Source organism: Haliotis rubra, unplaced genomic scaffold (assembly GCF_003918875.1).
Source record: "Haliotis rubra isolate DU_JTF1 unplaced genomic scaffold, ASM391887v1 Scf377, whole genome shotgun sequence".
Lineage (NCBI taxonomy): Eukaryota > Metazoa > Mollusca > Gastropoda > Lepetellida > Haliotidae > Haliotis > Haliotis rubra.
Window position 1 is genome coordinate 685800 of NW_025767054.1, and position 16974 is coordinate 702773.

Genomic DNA, 16974 nt, shown 5'->3' on the forward strand with positions numbered 1-16974 from the left:
GTTATATAAAACTTGCCTTACATTGAATATATACGTAGATTTGATAATTACTGGAAGCGGTTACTTTTAGAAATGAACTGTTGTAATGAGTTCAGAATGTCACTAATAGTTGAGTTATTCAATGCGCCGTTACCGTATAAAGTAGTTTTCACATCGTATCCTTCAATATAAAAATACATCCTTGTTCTTAAATTTTGATAGTTCCGACATAATAGTAGATGTATAACAAACTAGTTTTCCCCATAAGATTTTAGTTGGTGCCGTTTTCGCCATAAGATTTGTAGCCGTTTTCGCCAAGTCGAGGTTCCGTTATGTCCAAATGGTGCCGTTTTCGCCAGGTGCCGTTTTGCTGTGGTTCCGTTTTAGCCTGAACCCGGTATTTGCTTCATTTACAATCTTGGTTAATAGGTTGTGCAAACTATTTTTAAATTTGATCATTGTACTTCATCACAGTGAAGATCTGCGTTAAAAGTGTTTTCAGTAACCCATGCTTATAGTTGGCGACGGAGTAACAGGTGACATATAGTTGATGCACGCCAGCTCATCCTATAACGTGGGAGAGGGAATACGTCATGCTCATGATGTTCATCCCTGGATTGACTGGTTTACAGACAGACGTCACACGTCTGCAATATTGCTGAGTTTGGCTGCTAAAAACTGAGAGACATCTCTGACTAGAATTACAAAATCGTTCAGAAATAATGTTGTGGTTAAATAATACTTTCTAGATTATAAGAGTATTAACAACAGGTTGTCCGTTTAAAAGAGAGGGCCCTTATACTGCCCGCATATCTTGCCTTTCATAAGGATAGAATTACTATACACCCATTGATTTATCATTAGTACAGTCTTGGAGCAAGGCTTATGTCGGAGCCGTATCGCATACTGTGGAGAACGGACGTCGAGCTTTAGGATCTGCATGGAAACGCCTAAATATTGACAATCCAAGGCTGTCTCACGGTCCCTAAACCAGCCATTTGTGCAGAAACCCGAAATAAAACAAGTTTTTGTAAGACACTCTGTTGTGGTACCAACGTATTCTTACTTGTCATGCTCGATATTACATTACACAGGAGATGACTGGCTGAATGGTGCTCATATATTACATTACATTAGGAAAATAGTATTCCTTAAAAGACCCTTCGATCATGTCGTGTTAGATGATTATTAAATTTTGCTAACTTGGCTAATCCAGTTTAATGTATATGACTTATACAATAGTATGTATATGTAAAACAATACTCAATTAAACAATATCTTTGTTTAATTACATGCTGATGACCTTAACCTTCTTAATTTATAGCCTCGATCTCAGGACCGGAAGTGTACTATGGCGATGCGACACATACCTTAGCAAAATGACGTGAATTTATAATCTAAACTGTGTTAATTATGGATACTAAGCCAATTTACTCTCCTGATATTTATTTGGGTAAGTTGATTCTACCATGTGACATTTCTCAAATAGACTACGTGAAAATACATCTGATCAGACATACATTGTGAATGATTTATAATGGATTTGACATTTGATTGTCTTGGCAAATGCTTGATATTTGATCAGTAGACAGTTAAAAACAGACCCGAAGAGACGGTCACATTAAACAGGTGCAACGGCGGTTACTCTTTGAAGTGACTCCCATAGATATGCTACAATATTAGAAAATATTCAGCGAGCAGAATCTGTCAGAAGGTTGCAATGACGATTATTAAGACAACTTAATTGCATCAATAAAACAAGCATACATGTCTGTTGATAAGGGGGTGATTCACCTAATGATTAACACATTACTAACCCATCCAATGCTTTGCTATTGTGGTAAATACTTATGTATGGATTTCCTGTAGAGTTTATGTGCATGTGGATACACAGTATGGTGAGAGGTGATGTCCGATTCAGTGTCACGAACATTTTATTGTATATAATGAAGCTTCATTCTAGTTCTTTCCATTCATGAAGATTTTTTTTATATCAGTGATTATTCTTGTCAATTGTATTTATCTGAGCTTAGGCTTGAAGGCCCTGGTTTGATTCCATTTCTGGAATGTTGTTCGAGACTCACACAGTTATGTTGCTTAGTTTCATGGTAGGAAGCTGAGTTGGTTCCTTTTCACAAAGGCTGTCAATAAGATAGTAAATAATTGCCGTTAAATGCTGTATAGTGTTTGAAATGAATCAACTTTGGTATAACAATTAATTGATGTCTGTTCATTAACCCATGTCAGCCAGATTACAACAAGCATTAATTGGGTCAATATGTTCTATCTGTGATGAAGCAATAAATTATTCCCCTTTGACAGGTCCATACCTAATCAACTATAGAGCAATTATGGTTCCATGAACAGTGATTGCTAATTACATTTCACAATTGTCTCATCAAACCACAAACCAGCCCAGACACCATGCGAGTGTACATCAATCAATGTGCCATGTGTACAGATGTACAAGGTTGGACTGTGTCGTTTGACACTACTTGAGAAGGGCTTGATAGGAAGGTTGCTAATTAACTGAAAAGAACCTAGCAGTGTTGGTTCGAAATCCCGGGTTTGTACTTTACTAAGAAAGTGTAACCCAAAATGTAACATTTACAGTGAGGCAACTGTGCTGTATGTGATTTTTGTTGACTTTTTGTTGATATTTTGTATAATTACAATGAATTTCTAACTGATTGTATCCTATTAACGTTGAGAAAGTTTTGTTTCTCTGAGGTCCCACCAAGAACCTAAGTTTGTTTTGGCTGATAAATGTTACATTTCATGCATGTCTAACATCCATTCACTGTATCAAGACTTTTATCAACTTAATTAAAATCAAGGTGTAGTTAATATGCTCAGTAAATATCTAATGCTTGTATTCTGTTACAATTTTCAATTTTTATTGTCATAAATGTTATGTGCCATTATATCACTGCTTACTCTTAAGCGTCCGAAGTTCATAGTATACAAGTTCCGGTGGCACACTTGAAAAATTGCAACAGCACAGGCAAAATGAATATCTGGTTCCTATATGAGACATTTCGAAAACATATGAAGTTAAAATGGGTTTTTGCACAGCTTCAGCATTGTTTTCAGAGGACAAACATGAGAAATAAACATATGAATATACTTCATGGACAGCATGATTGATTAGAAATGTTATTTTTGAGAATCAGAAACTGAAAAAATGTCCCATTATCAACCTCATTGAAAAGGAATGGGACTAACCTATTTGTTATTATCTTGCTAATGTTGAAATGACATTATCTGTGAAAAAGATTGAACAATATTATTGTTCATGTTGTTGTATACACACATAATGAGGACTCACACCCAGGAAATGCATTTCTTTGCCTGTGAGGTGAGGTGAAATTGGGTTTTAACGTCGTGCTTGAGAATATTTCGCTCATATGACGACGTTTGCATGCATGTGTATGTGTATGTGCGGCTGCTTGTACTAGCCCAGACTGAAGCTGGTGTTATAGTGCTAGCCCACTGAGATACCATGCCGCAGTAAAGCAGGAATACCCCACTCAGACACATTATACTGACACCGAGCCAACCAGTCCTTGTTGTACCCATTAATGTCGAGCGCCAGGCAGGGACCAACAAGTACCATATTTTAACGTCTTTTGGTATGACGCGGTCGGGGATCGAACCTGCGACCTTCCGTTCTCAGGGCGGACGCTCTAACCACTACACCATGGAGGCGGTCCTTCTTTGCCTGTGGTTTGATGGGAATGTAGTCATGTGGATTATTGGTGTACAGTTTGCTGTATGAACATGATTCTAGTCAAGATATTTTATTTACATTTCTTTGTGTAAACCTGCTACTAACATCAGTCTTGTGTCAGCCTTGTGTACTCATAGTGGTCATCATATTAACCCGCTACAAATAGATGAGTAATAACATGGCTGTTTTACAGATTGCCTGCAGTCATGTTCATTGTGATTATGTAACCGTCTTCTAATTCCAGGAGTGTGGAAATTAAAATTATGTTCACTTGTCCTTGGGCAAGTATGCTGTTACTGATCCACTTACATTGTTGTGCTGCAGTTGTTGTAAGGTGTTGTTAAAAGCACTGTTAAATATTTAATACTTGTAGCACTACAGTTGCCTCAGTCACTTTGAGTGAGTGGGTCCAAATGTTGAGGTTATTTACCATACTTACATAGGATCTTAATTCCACAGTGAGCATTCATTATAGTAGTACATATGACTTAAGTTTTCATATTTATGGTATTAAACATATTAAATATAATCAGTTCATCATTGTTGTCATTTCTAAAACAGCTACCTTCATAATTTTCATACCAATACATTTGCAATACTGTTTGTTCTGTTCCAGAACTTCTGTAATCATTGTTATTCGTATGATAATTGAAATGTGTCACAAATTATCTGTGAAGATAAACTCTACCCAGACTACGTTGATATACTACTGCTAGCAAGAGTGAGTGAGTGAGAATGGTTTTACGTTGCTTTTAGCAATATTCCAGCAATATCATGGCGGGGGACACCAGAAATGGGCTTTACACATTGTACCCATGTGGGGAATTGAACCTGGATCTTCGGCGTGACGAGCCAACGCTTTAACCACTAGGCTACCCCACCGCCCCACTACTAGCAAGAATATACTAGATTACAGCCTCCTAAATTTGATGTTTTCATGCCACTATTAATCTGGACTGATGTAACCAGCCCTTTGAATGTGCAACTAACTCAGACTGAGATAACTAATAAACAGAATCAATGACAGTCAGCAGAAGGTGAGATTGTTTTCTGTAAATGTAAACATGGCAAATGTAATTATTTTAATTCAGATATCAAAGTAACGGTTGTGCATCTATACCTGGCCCATAATACAACAATTTACAAGCCCTGTATCATGAAATATACAATATGTTACCAGTTATGGTAGTATTAAACCACATGATTATAACAGTTTTGCTGTTTTGAGTGTTATTACAATCATTTTTAAGTTTTATGCACTTTAATTTTAATATTCATTAAGTTAGTAGTTGATTGAGCTATAAATCAGTGACAAACTTTCTTGATGTCCTTTCAACATGCTCAATATCGTTCTAAATACACTATAGTGTTTGGAACGGTTTATCATTCAATCTTGGTTCAGGGTTATGCAAAAAGCAGGAATATCTGCTTGGCATAAAATGACATTCAGTTAGACAAAAGTTATGACCTAACTTATTTCAGATCAACAATATGGTTTATGTTCTCACATTGTGATGGCTCAATTTTATAATTTGTAAGAATATTCCATAACTATTACACATTAGTATATTACATATTTTATTCTGTGTTATCTCTGAAATGGCTCCAGGGATAAGATCTTTTGATCAGTTTCAATTTGATGCTTATTATAATGATCTGCGTTAGCTGCTGCAGATGGCATTTGTACTGTATTACATCATGTTGATGTGCTTGTTTTCTGCAGTAGTTGTGAGTTTATTCCGGAGGTAGTTTTATTAAGGCAGTATGATTAGATTTAAACCAGTTGGCCGCAATAACAACATGTTTTCATTGTATGCATGGAAAAACAACTATGTGATGTATTCTTTGTGAACATTACAGGAACCTGCAGTATGGAATGTGATGTGCTTGGTTCCTCGGTATTGACAGCTTCTGTCAAACAATCTGTCAGGTTGTTTAGGTGTTTCTTTTGTAGACAAAATCATATGAATCTGTTGATGCAGCCATGGCAGAGGTAGGAGACATTTTTCAAAAGCCATATCAAGCTTTTGGCATTTGTACTTTGTGAAGCCTTGTTCAGACCCCATGTCATTTTGCAGCATCTATGTTTTGTGAACAAAAGCTCAGAAGCTATGGATAGTTTACTGCATCTATGCTCTGGGAATAAGAGCTCAGAATCCATGTCTAGTTTATTGCATCTATTCTCTTGGTACAAGAGGTCAGAAACCATGTCTAGTTTATTGCATCTATGTTCTGGGAACGAGCTCAGAAACCATGGATAGTTTATTGCATCTATACTCTGGGAACAAGAGCTCAGAAGCCATGTCTAGTTTATTGCATCTATGCTCTTGGTACAAGAGGTCAGAAGCTATGTCTAGTTTACTGCATCTATGTTCTGGGAACAAGAGCTCAGAAGCCATGTCTAGTTTACTGCATCTATGTTCTGGGAACGAGCTCAGAAACCATGGATAGTTTATGCATCTATACTCTGGGAACAAGAGGTCAGAAGCCATGTCTAGTTTACTGCATCTATGTTCTGGGAATGAGCTCAGAAGGCATGTCTAGTTTATTGCATCTATGTTCTGGGAACAAGAGCTCAGAAACCATGGATAGTTTACTGCATCTATGTTCTGGGAACAAGAGCTCAGAAACCATGGATAGTTTATTGCATCTATGTTCTGGGGACAAGAGCTCAGAAGCCATGTCTAGTTTACTGCATCTATGTTCTGGGAATGAGCTCAGAAACCATGGATAGTTTATTGCATCTATGTTCTGGGAACAAGAGCTCAGAAACCATGTCTAGTGTACTGCATCTATGTTCTGGGAATGAGCTCAGAAACCATGTCTAGTTTATTGCATCTATGCTCTGGGTACAAGAGGTCAGAAGCCATGGATAGTTTACTGCATCTATGTTCTGGGAACAAGAGCTCAGAAACCATGGATAGTTTATTGCATCTATGTTCTGGGAACAAGAGGTCAGAAGTTATGTCTAGTTTACTGCATCTATGTTCTGGGAACGAGCTCAGAAACCATGGATAGTTTATGCATCTATACTCTGGGAACAAGAGCTCAGAAGCCATGTCTAGTTTACTGCATCTATGTTCTGGGAACAAGAGCTCAGAAACCATGGATAGTTTATTGCATATATGCTCTGGGTACAAGAGCTCAGAAACCATGGATAGTTTACTGCATCTATGCTCTGGGTACAAGAGCTCAGAAACCATGGATAGTTTATTGCATCTATACTCTGGGAACAAGAGCTCAGAAGCCATGGCCAGTCTCTGCATCTGTGCCATGAATAAGAATATGCAGACCAGGAGTTGTAATAAAGCTAATTAGGTAATTAATGTATAAAAACTATTTTTCATGAAGGTTATTAATTGTAATGATGTCAATTATTTCTAATCAGTGAAAAGTTATGGCAACTGTCTGCAACAAATCACTAGCCAGAAGCCCAAGTATAGTATAGTACCAATCAGTTCATCTTGTAAGCACAGCTAATAGTTTCCCATATGATGTCTCGAAAATTTAGTTTAAAGACAACTTCAGTCAAATAGACTGAAATATTTCTGAGACAGATATTAGCCACATACTGTGACATAGTTTATATGAGCAGTGAGTTACAACTGTCTGTGACAAGTTAGGCTGTATTTTTGTTTATTCAGCATTATCCTGTGGTCACCTTGACCCTAATCCTTCAGTATGTTTCATTATGAAGCAGACAGTGACGCTTGTATCATGTGTATAAGTGGTGACCAGTCGGACTAGAACACACATCCTTTCAGAGATGGTTACCTCCAACACTAATCAAAGTAATCTAAACTAGTTACTGTTATGTCAAAATAGCAAATTCTTAATATTTTGTTGGAACAGATGATTGTCTGGGCCAACAAGATATTGATTGCTTCTCACAGCATTCTGCATTAAAGTAAGGTAAACTATCTGCAAAAATAACCTTGGAGAGATGCCGTGATCCTGGTGTGGTAATTCCCGGTGTTCTTGTGTGAGAGTTCCTCGTATGGTGTAGCCACAGGAGACATGCGTATGTGGTGTCACTCTGATGTCTGTGGATGAATATTTCATGACTTAAACATGTAGCATTGTTTATGGAACCAAGATCAGGCAAGTTAATCTTATTTGCTTGCACAGTTTTGCCTATTGAATGTCTTAGAGTTTATTTTGGTTTCCTAAAGTTGGTAAGTTTGTTTTATGAACAGGATTGTCTCTTCCTTGATCATGCTGACTTCATTGGATGATCGTGCTTATCAATCATTATATTTATGTTTACTGTCTTAGTGACATCACATGCATTGATCTGTGCAATTGGGATATGATGACATGCATGAACCAAGTCCGCGAACCTGACTTCCTGGACACTCTTATGATAAGCATGGGTTGCTGAAGACCAGTTCTAACCGACATCTTCAGGGTTGTAATGTACTGGATTTGTGTGAATTGTAACATTTTGATAATTTTGTTAATTACAGGAGCTTAATATTCCTTATGAAGAATATTGCCATGATTACTGTTTTTCCTCTCTGAGTTGTGTAAGACCACAAAACATGCAAGCCTACATGGTCAATGGGTCCTTGTTATAACCTGAATGTTGAAGTATAAAGTGGAGATATCCCTTGATCCAAACAGTACATGAACGACCCCCAATGATTTCAGAACCCCTTTGTTTTGAATGCTGATGGCTTTAAGTGGCCATATCCATGTTTTGTTAATTTGTTTACATGGATGATTTCTCTGGGAATGATACCATTGGGATTGACACTGTTTTCAACTAGCCTCGCACTAAGGCCTAAAAAAAAAAAGCTTGTGGTTCCGATTTCCCGACCGACCCTAAATATTCCCGCTGAGCCTAACAATTTTTCTCACAACATTATAAATTAAATTTATTTTCTGACACATGAGTAATGTAAAAATATTTTGCAAAAAAAACACAAACCCTACCTACCTACCCTAGTTCTGAAATGTAGGAAATCGGAACCACAACATTTATTTTTTGGGCCTAATCACAGTAATGATATGTGTAAGTGAAAGTGTGGATATTCAACCATAATATGAACTTAATTTTCCCGAACAATATTTCTTTGTCAAGAACACCAGCATGTGCAGTATTAGGACCCAGTTAGGGTAGCTGCATACGTTGACGCAAGTTATATTTATCCATATGTCTTAACGAAGAAACTGTTCAATATAATACTTCACCCATTGATGCCATGCTGTTATTCCGCTTGGCCAGTCAACTGTATGGAGCATGAAGGAGGCATGGCGGAGACATTGGTAACACTGTCAAATGGGTTTGGTTAATACTGAATGGGTCATTAATATATTATGAAAGGATATTGTCGGTCATGATGACATGCTTTTTAACTATTGAATAAAGAAGACAAATTGGAAATGAAATTCCTAAATAGACTTGATTTGTTGCTGATTGAAGTCAATGGTTCACCATGTTCAAACTTGATAAGACATCATTGATTCTTGTAGCCTCTTTTCAGTTGAGTAACTGTATTGACCGTGACATGCTGTGTAATTGACAAAAACTTATTTATGTAAAAATCCATGACAGCAGTACAAGACATAAGATGGTTCTGTTATGTACTAACAGAAAAGTGTAACTATCATATAAAGTTGTGTCGATGTGATGTGTTTGAAAAGAATTCAGCATATGTATTTTATTTATCAATTTCTATCATAAATTCACCAAGAAAACCAATACCTGCTATCAGGAGACAGAAAGACACGCCCTAAAAGACAAAGCCCCAATGTCAATAACGGGTGTGACCACCATTTGCCTTGATACATGCAGGATAGCGGCGCCTCTTTGAATTCACCAGATGAATGAAAACATGGAGAGGGATTTTGTTCCAATGTCAACCAAAGACCTAAAGTTGTGCTGGGTCTGGTCCTTTTGTAGGTATCGTATCATCTCAGGCAGGTCCAAGAGAAACAGTTGCCCTTGTAAGTAAATGTTATACTGCCACAAAATGACTGTTACATGTGGGTTGGCATTTTCCTGATGCAGTGTGATGTTCTGTCCTTGCTTTTGCGCAAAAGGTAGTTCATGATGCTGATGTCCCAGTCTCTTCTTCAGAATCTCAGATGATGTCTACACCAAGCCAGGTGTGTCTGACGGTACTGTGGAAGCAAAATTAGGCATATCACTGGATGTTTCCACCAGATATTGTGCTCCCTCAATCACATACAGTTCAGTCACTAATTGTTCTCAACCCAAGATACGTCTGAACTCTTAATATAGCAGTTTGGTATCTATTCCATAGATGCACCAACTGAATATGGTTGCAGGGGTCGATTTAAGGAAATGAAACCTACTTGCACCCAGTGCAACCTTTGACAATCACCTTGTTGGACCTGCTGCTTAATATAAAATCTTTTATAATGCTTGAGTTTTGGTAAAGACGGTTTAGAACAATATTGTAACAAAAGAAATCTGTAGTTATCTTACTTCCTAAACTTTCATGATCAGTAAGTCATTCAGTCACTGTTCCTACAATAATCGGAGTCACTGTTCCAATTCAGTTCCTCATTCTGTTTTCCAGCTGAAGTCTTTGAACACAAAATATTAACATGCACTGCGTGCAAGTTGATATACGTAAGAGGTTGCATTTAGCAGTTTCAGGTTGCACCAGTGGAAGTTCTAAATGCTTATATTGAGCCCTGGGTTGTCTTGTTGAAGTGTTATCAAGACTTCTGTACTCATGTGAAGCATCTCCAGATACTGAAGTGCAACTTTGCCTTGCACCACTCCTGATTGAAGCGTACCCATGGGACATTAGTGTTGGGAATTGGTTGAAATCTCACAATTGATGATTGCTTCATTACCAACGAGAAATCATCGAAAAAAGTTGGTTATCTTCATTTCTCAGATTTTTCTATTCAGGTTGTTATTGCAGATAAGTATAACATGATGCAACTTGCTACTTTAAAGTGATGACTAATATATCATGAACATAAACTACTCAGAGTCTTCAACTATTATTAAGTCATGACTTTTCAGTTATTGAAGTGAGTTTTCTAAGAATTAAACACATTTTCAGGCCCTGACATCTTCGAATATATGTTCCATCGACAAGAGTTTCAAAGTCTAAAACAGTAGTTCCAAAATCGTTTGTGTTCAATTATGACAAAATGTGATCGATTGCTTGGTCGTTTGGTCACTGCGACCAATCTTCGATTATTTCAATTAATCGGAACACCACTATGGTACATAGAGGTTGACTTTCTGTCAGCTGCATGATATGTTTATTATGTTCAGTTAAACAAAAGGGTTTTCCTGAGCACTTGATTTAACAATCCTGTGTGCTGATCACCTTGAAATACAGGTGTCCGATTTCATGTATTATACTCCCAGCTGTCATGCAAACATGCAATTGCAAATTGTGAATCACAACCTTAATGTCAAGGTGTCCTTACAATATGTATTCAGAGATAAATATGCATTCTGAATTAATTAAAAAGACATTAAAAGATGAACACTTGTTGTTGTCCTGCCTGATGTGAGGGAATAAATAATATTAGGACTGGTCAGTCCAGATTCTGTTTTGTGTGCCTAAGTGGTGGTTACAATTTTCTGGAACACAACGTTAAACTCTATTCTACCTCACAATGTATACTTCCCATCAAAAGTTTAGACTCACTAGTGTAAATATAGCCACTTACTTAAGGCAACTGTTCTAAACTAAATTTTGCAAAATATTCCATACTGTTTAAAGGTACTGTTTACACATTTACTGTAAAACAAATTCGTAACTTTGAAAAGATTATTGTCATGAGTTCATTAAATGTTAAAAATCAGTGAAAATTCGAAAGGTCACATGCAAACGTAAACACAACTTTGCAGATTCTGATACCTTTTGGTATGGACTTACCAAAACAAATCGTCAAAAATGCAAATTCAACTTATAAAGTTGAAAAATAACGTGATGAAAAAATACGTGCAGCGAAATCGGAGTTCAAACGTTTCACTAATTTTCCCCCGACTTTTCTGGGGAAAATGGGTTTCAACAGCTGGGCTGCGCTTATAGCATGTGCGCAGTGAAGTAGGTTCGCGCAGCTTGGAAGCGGTTGTCCGGTGAATACTCGGTGAAGGCTTTGGTGTGAGCTATTTTTCTAATGTTTTGTTGATATCTCACAGACGCGAGCTTTTTATATGTTATGACAGTAAATTAACTGTTTATATAATTTCATTTGTCTATTTCACCACACGTTCTTCTTACCGAGTCACTTTCTCAGTTTGATACTTAAAAGCAATGCCATTATTTAGCGTTGACAGAATTTCCAACTGTGATATAGATATGTCGTTGTCACAGACTAAACTCAGTGTCTGATTTTATTGACACCTGTGTGTCTGCCTGCCTGTCTGCTAATGACAATATTCAATACACAGCTGCTATCACTGACCACATGCAATTTGAACTTAACACCAATCAGGCTATACACCATAAACAAAATGCATTGATTTATGGCCCGAGTTCGGTCTCTGTCACATTATGTAATTACACAGACAGGCAGGTGTGATACTTGAACACATGACATGTTATGATGTCTGTTGATTGCAAAATGTTATACAAAAATGAGCATGTATTTACAAAACCCAACATCTCTATATATACACACACAATGACCCCATCTGCAAATGAACCAGCCATTACACTTGAGTGCACACCCACCCGCTCTGACTGGGTTCGGTATCCCAGCTGCTTCGTTTCTTGGGAAGTAAACCGAAGTACACAATATTGCACTTTTGATTTGCGATTGTACGCTTATAATTTTGTTTATATGTTTTTTCATAACCAGCAATGTATATTATATGTCATGAATACGTGATAATTGTGTTTTAATTATGTTTGATTTTTTGGTTGCATGTGACCTTTAACAAAACTTTACACCAAAATGCAGCTGTTCACATGCATGATATTTGCACATGCTTTTCAGCAATATGATGCATGATCATCGTGCAATTCATCTGCATAAGATTTGCAGTTGGTTCCCCTGTTAGTTAGTGGAGAAATCAATCTTCGATGTAACCATATATGTATAGGATAAAGCATGACCCTTGGGCATTACGAAGAAGTAAGGATGTTTCCCCGAGGGTATTCCTTACTTCTTCATAATGCCCGAGGGTCTTGCTTTATCCAACTTATAAACCGACTGAAGATATACTTTAGATATAATTTCAATATTTGGTATTTACTGTTGAAAGCAACTGGGATGAGACTGGCAGTCAACGCCTTGCCTTGCACGCACAATGCACATGCTCTGCACGCGCATCCTGTGCCCTGCACGTGCACTGCTCGCACTACCCGTCTTGGGAGGAACACACGGTTCATGCCGACAAACAATCTCATTCTCCACAGCGATCCTTCGTAGCCTAGTGGATAAAACCGCCAAGCTAGTGAACGAAGGGTTGTGGGTTCGAAACCGGGTGTCGGCACATGTTGGAAGTTTTCAATAATGTCATATTTTACGATCGCATTCAGTGATGGCAAGACAAAGTCGTATCAATCTTCAAAACAAGTAATAATTCAAAGTCAAGGGCTATTCCTCAGATAATCCCTGGGCAGAGGGACGATATTGAAGTAATGCCCCCTAATCGACGTGGCATCGGGATATGACAAGAAATACTGCCTCGCTAGAACAATACAGTGACGTCACTGGAGGTTTATAAATATACATAACATGTAGTGAGTGTATTAAGCGAGTCTAAACTTTTGATGGGAAGTATATTACCCATCGGAATCTTCAGTATTCACAGATATATAGACTAAGGTAAATCCCTGTTGGACATCCACTCAATCGTCTGGTCGGAGACTTTTAATTATTTTAAGGTCATATAGTGCTTTTCCATTAATACATAAAAAAATGTGATGAAACATTAGTGTGATTACTCGGAAGTGAATTGTAAACAGCTTTTATTATACTTAGGTATCAACCCTATCTGGATATGAAGTATTAGAACCATGGAAACATGCTTAAGTTCTTATTTGGGAGATCAGTTCAAATCTGAATCCACATTGAGGCGTGTATCTGTAGCCCTGCTGCAGTCATGTTTCATTCTTAGACGACTTCATGGTCGCGAAATGTTTACTTGAACCAATATCCTCCATGGCTTCATCAATAGCAACATCTAACTATGGCTGAACATTCTCAGCTTTAAGCCTGTCTCAGACAACCCGATTTGGGCGATATTTATTTGACATTTCCCAACTTTGTTGTCAGTCCAGCCTAAACGAAAATAGCTGAAATGTTAGACATCTGTTCGCAAGGGTTTCTTCACAGTGTCTCATAGAAACATGTTAAGAGGTATTGGCGCTGAAACTAGCCATAGTGACAGGCCGTAACCATTGGTAACAGTTTCCTTTTGGTGAATAATATATATTTGTGCAGTTGAAATAATACCAATTGTACCATGTAAAGGTCCACAGTGTCAGTGATGTCATCAGGAAGTGTATCAGTATTGGGGCTGTGGATGTTGGGGACCAGTTTGTTCGTTCTTCTATTGTTTCACATGCTGATGATAGGTTTCCAGAGTCGAGTCATTACTGGTATTGTTATAATGCTCCACCATGAAGTGGGAGGGGGGATATAGGTTTGAGCTTCGTCCATACTTCCATCCCTCTGAGATGATGGAGACATATTTTCTCAAAACCGTTATAGATAGTGAAACCAAATGTGCTATGTATTTTCAGGACACAAATGCCTTGATGGAGTTCGAAAACGGAAACCGTGTTACGATCCTTTACAGAGTTATGGCCCTTGTCATGCATTTCTTGACATAGTGCATGGTATACCCAATGGGAACAGATTTTCTCAGTAACCGTTATAGATAGGGAAACCAAATGTGGTATGTGTTTTCAGGACATTAATGTCATGGTGGAGTTAAAAAACAGGAACCAAATAGGAACAGAACACTGGTGGGGATACTGATGACCATGTCTTCTTGTTTTGGATGGTGTTGGAAAAATTATCCACTACACCATGGAGTGTTATAAAACATGTAGCTGGTTGCTTTGATCCCTGCTTTTTTACATAAGCATGTCATCATGTTTAATTCTGAATGCTGATAATGGTTAATGTTGGAAGAAAATTGTTATGCTCCATAGTAACATAACAATATTTCCCATTTGGGACAAGCAAATATAACTAGTGCTGTATGTTTAGTTATTGGGGTGGTGGGGTAGCCTAGTGGTTAAAGCGTCCGCTCGTCACACAGAAGACCCGGGTTCGATTTCCCACATGAGTAGAATGTGCGAAGCCTATTTCTGGTGTCCCCTGCCATGATATTGTTGGAATATTGCTAACAGAGGCCTAAAACCATACTCACTCACTCACTCATCTAATTACTTCTTAGCATGGGGCGGCTGCACATGATTTTACGCAATGTCTGCAGTGTGCCAAAAGCTTTTGTGCCTACGAGCATGACAAGTCAGAATTAGTCTTTTTATGTCATAACTGTAGATTTTAGTGTTGATGTATGGACAAGAATCTTATCAGACAGGATGACATTATTCTAAACTCTAGCGTGAGACTTGTGGCTAAAGTTGCCAAGTATAATTAATGTTTCTCACATATTCCTATTATTTGAACTTGAAAGCCTGCCATGAGTCTGGTGCTTCTGTGAAGGGCAAATAAAGTGTGCGATATCAGAGCTTGATCAGTGCTTGATTATAAGGTGCTTTGTCAAACAATCCAGGGGTATTTTAATGATTATGATAGGCAGACCTGACCATGCTTACCGTCATCCTGGTAAGATTGCGGTCGTGACATATTGATTGGTTGGGAAGGAGGAAGCCTCCTTGATGAGTTACAGCAAGTGTTCGAGGGAATGTTCATGTTGTCCTGCGATGAAAAATACACTGACGTTGATGGCAATATTACATGACAGATATTGATGGTAAATGATATGTTTCAAATTTTAGAGATACAGAGATTGTAATTTCACTTTTTACTTCATTGGTTATGAAATCTAGAGATTTATGACATATACTGATATAGAACATTTACAATATGTTACTATGGTTACAAGCAGATGAAATTATGTCTTGTTTCATTTTTTGGGTGTGATTATTTAAGTAGATTTATATTTTTTAAAAAGATGGTAAAGTCAATAACATGCAGTTGGTAACAGTGTGTTTGTCTTGTTTATTCATGAATAAAAGTTTGAATAAACAAGCTGATATGCTTATCATAACATGTCTACTTAACCCCAGAATGGCAGTGAAAAAAACAGGAATGATGAATGAATAGAGCAGAAAAGTTAACTACATGTATTCTGAAATACCCCAAACTTTGTGCCTTTGATGACAATGCTTATTTAGGTTTATATCAATCTCCTTGTGGAAAAGGGGACTGAAATAGTTGGAATATTCCATTTTGAATAGTATATGTATATGGATTATTTTATCTACTACTGTTGTGACAATGTCCCTTTGATGGATATGACAGCTGATCAAATATCAAATTTGCAAGACATGTCTCTGAACAATTGAACTATAAAATTCACTTGTCTTGTGCACATGTTCAGAAAATTGACCCAGAAAATAGTGTTTTTATCACAAAAGTCTTTTTATGCCAGCTGTTATTGTTTTAACACAGATAAATAATCATATCATTTTTGTTGCTTTTACTTGATACAAATCATGGAGTCATCCATTGCTACTCATCAAAGGAAAACCACATTTGTTGAGGTGATAGTGTGGTCTGCAGTGACTTCTTACAGTGTGTTGTTCAAATGGCTACTTGTTATTTGGCTACTATGATCAACCAATCAGAGAGGCTGTTGTAACGTGTAATAGAAATCAGTTGATTACTCTTGTTCAAAGTAGTGGTGGTGGGGTAGCCAAGTGGTTAAAGCGTTTGCCCGTCACGCCAAAGATCCGGGTTTGATTCCCCACATGGGTACAATGTGTGAAGCCCATTTCTGGTGTCCCCTGCTGTGATATTGCTGGAATATTGCTAAAAGCGGCGTAAAACCATACTCACTCACTCACTCACTTACTCTTCTTCAAAGTAGTATTGACAATTTGCTAAATGTTAAGTTTGTCAGCATGGTCAATGGAGCACTGAAGCTGATATTTGTGTTTTCCCTGCATTCTCACATAATGAGCCAGACACATTTTTTATGTATAAAAATATTGACAATGCCATCACACATTATCAGATCCTTCTGAAATAATGTTAAAAGTCTGTTGCCAAGGCCCATTTTGGCCCAGTTGTCCCCACTATTCAAGTCCTCACTTTTCAAGGTTCATTCTGAT

General features: G+C 37.6%; 1 protein-coding gene across 1 annotated transcript in view; it reads left to right on the plus strand.

Moving 5' to 3' along the window:
* Positions 1-1324: 1324 nt before the first annotated feature.
* Positions 1325-16974, plus strand: part of LOC124286148 — a 36344-nt gene continuing 20694 nt past the window's right edge. The window contains 1 exon segment of the mRNA XM_046722497.1: positions 1325-1432. The gene's annotated coding sequence lies outside the window, so the exon portion shown is untranslated.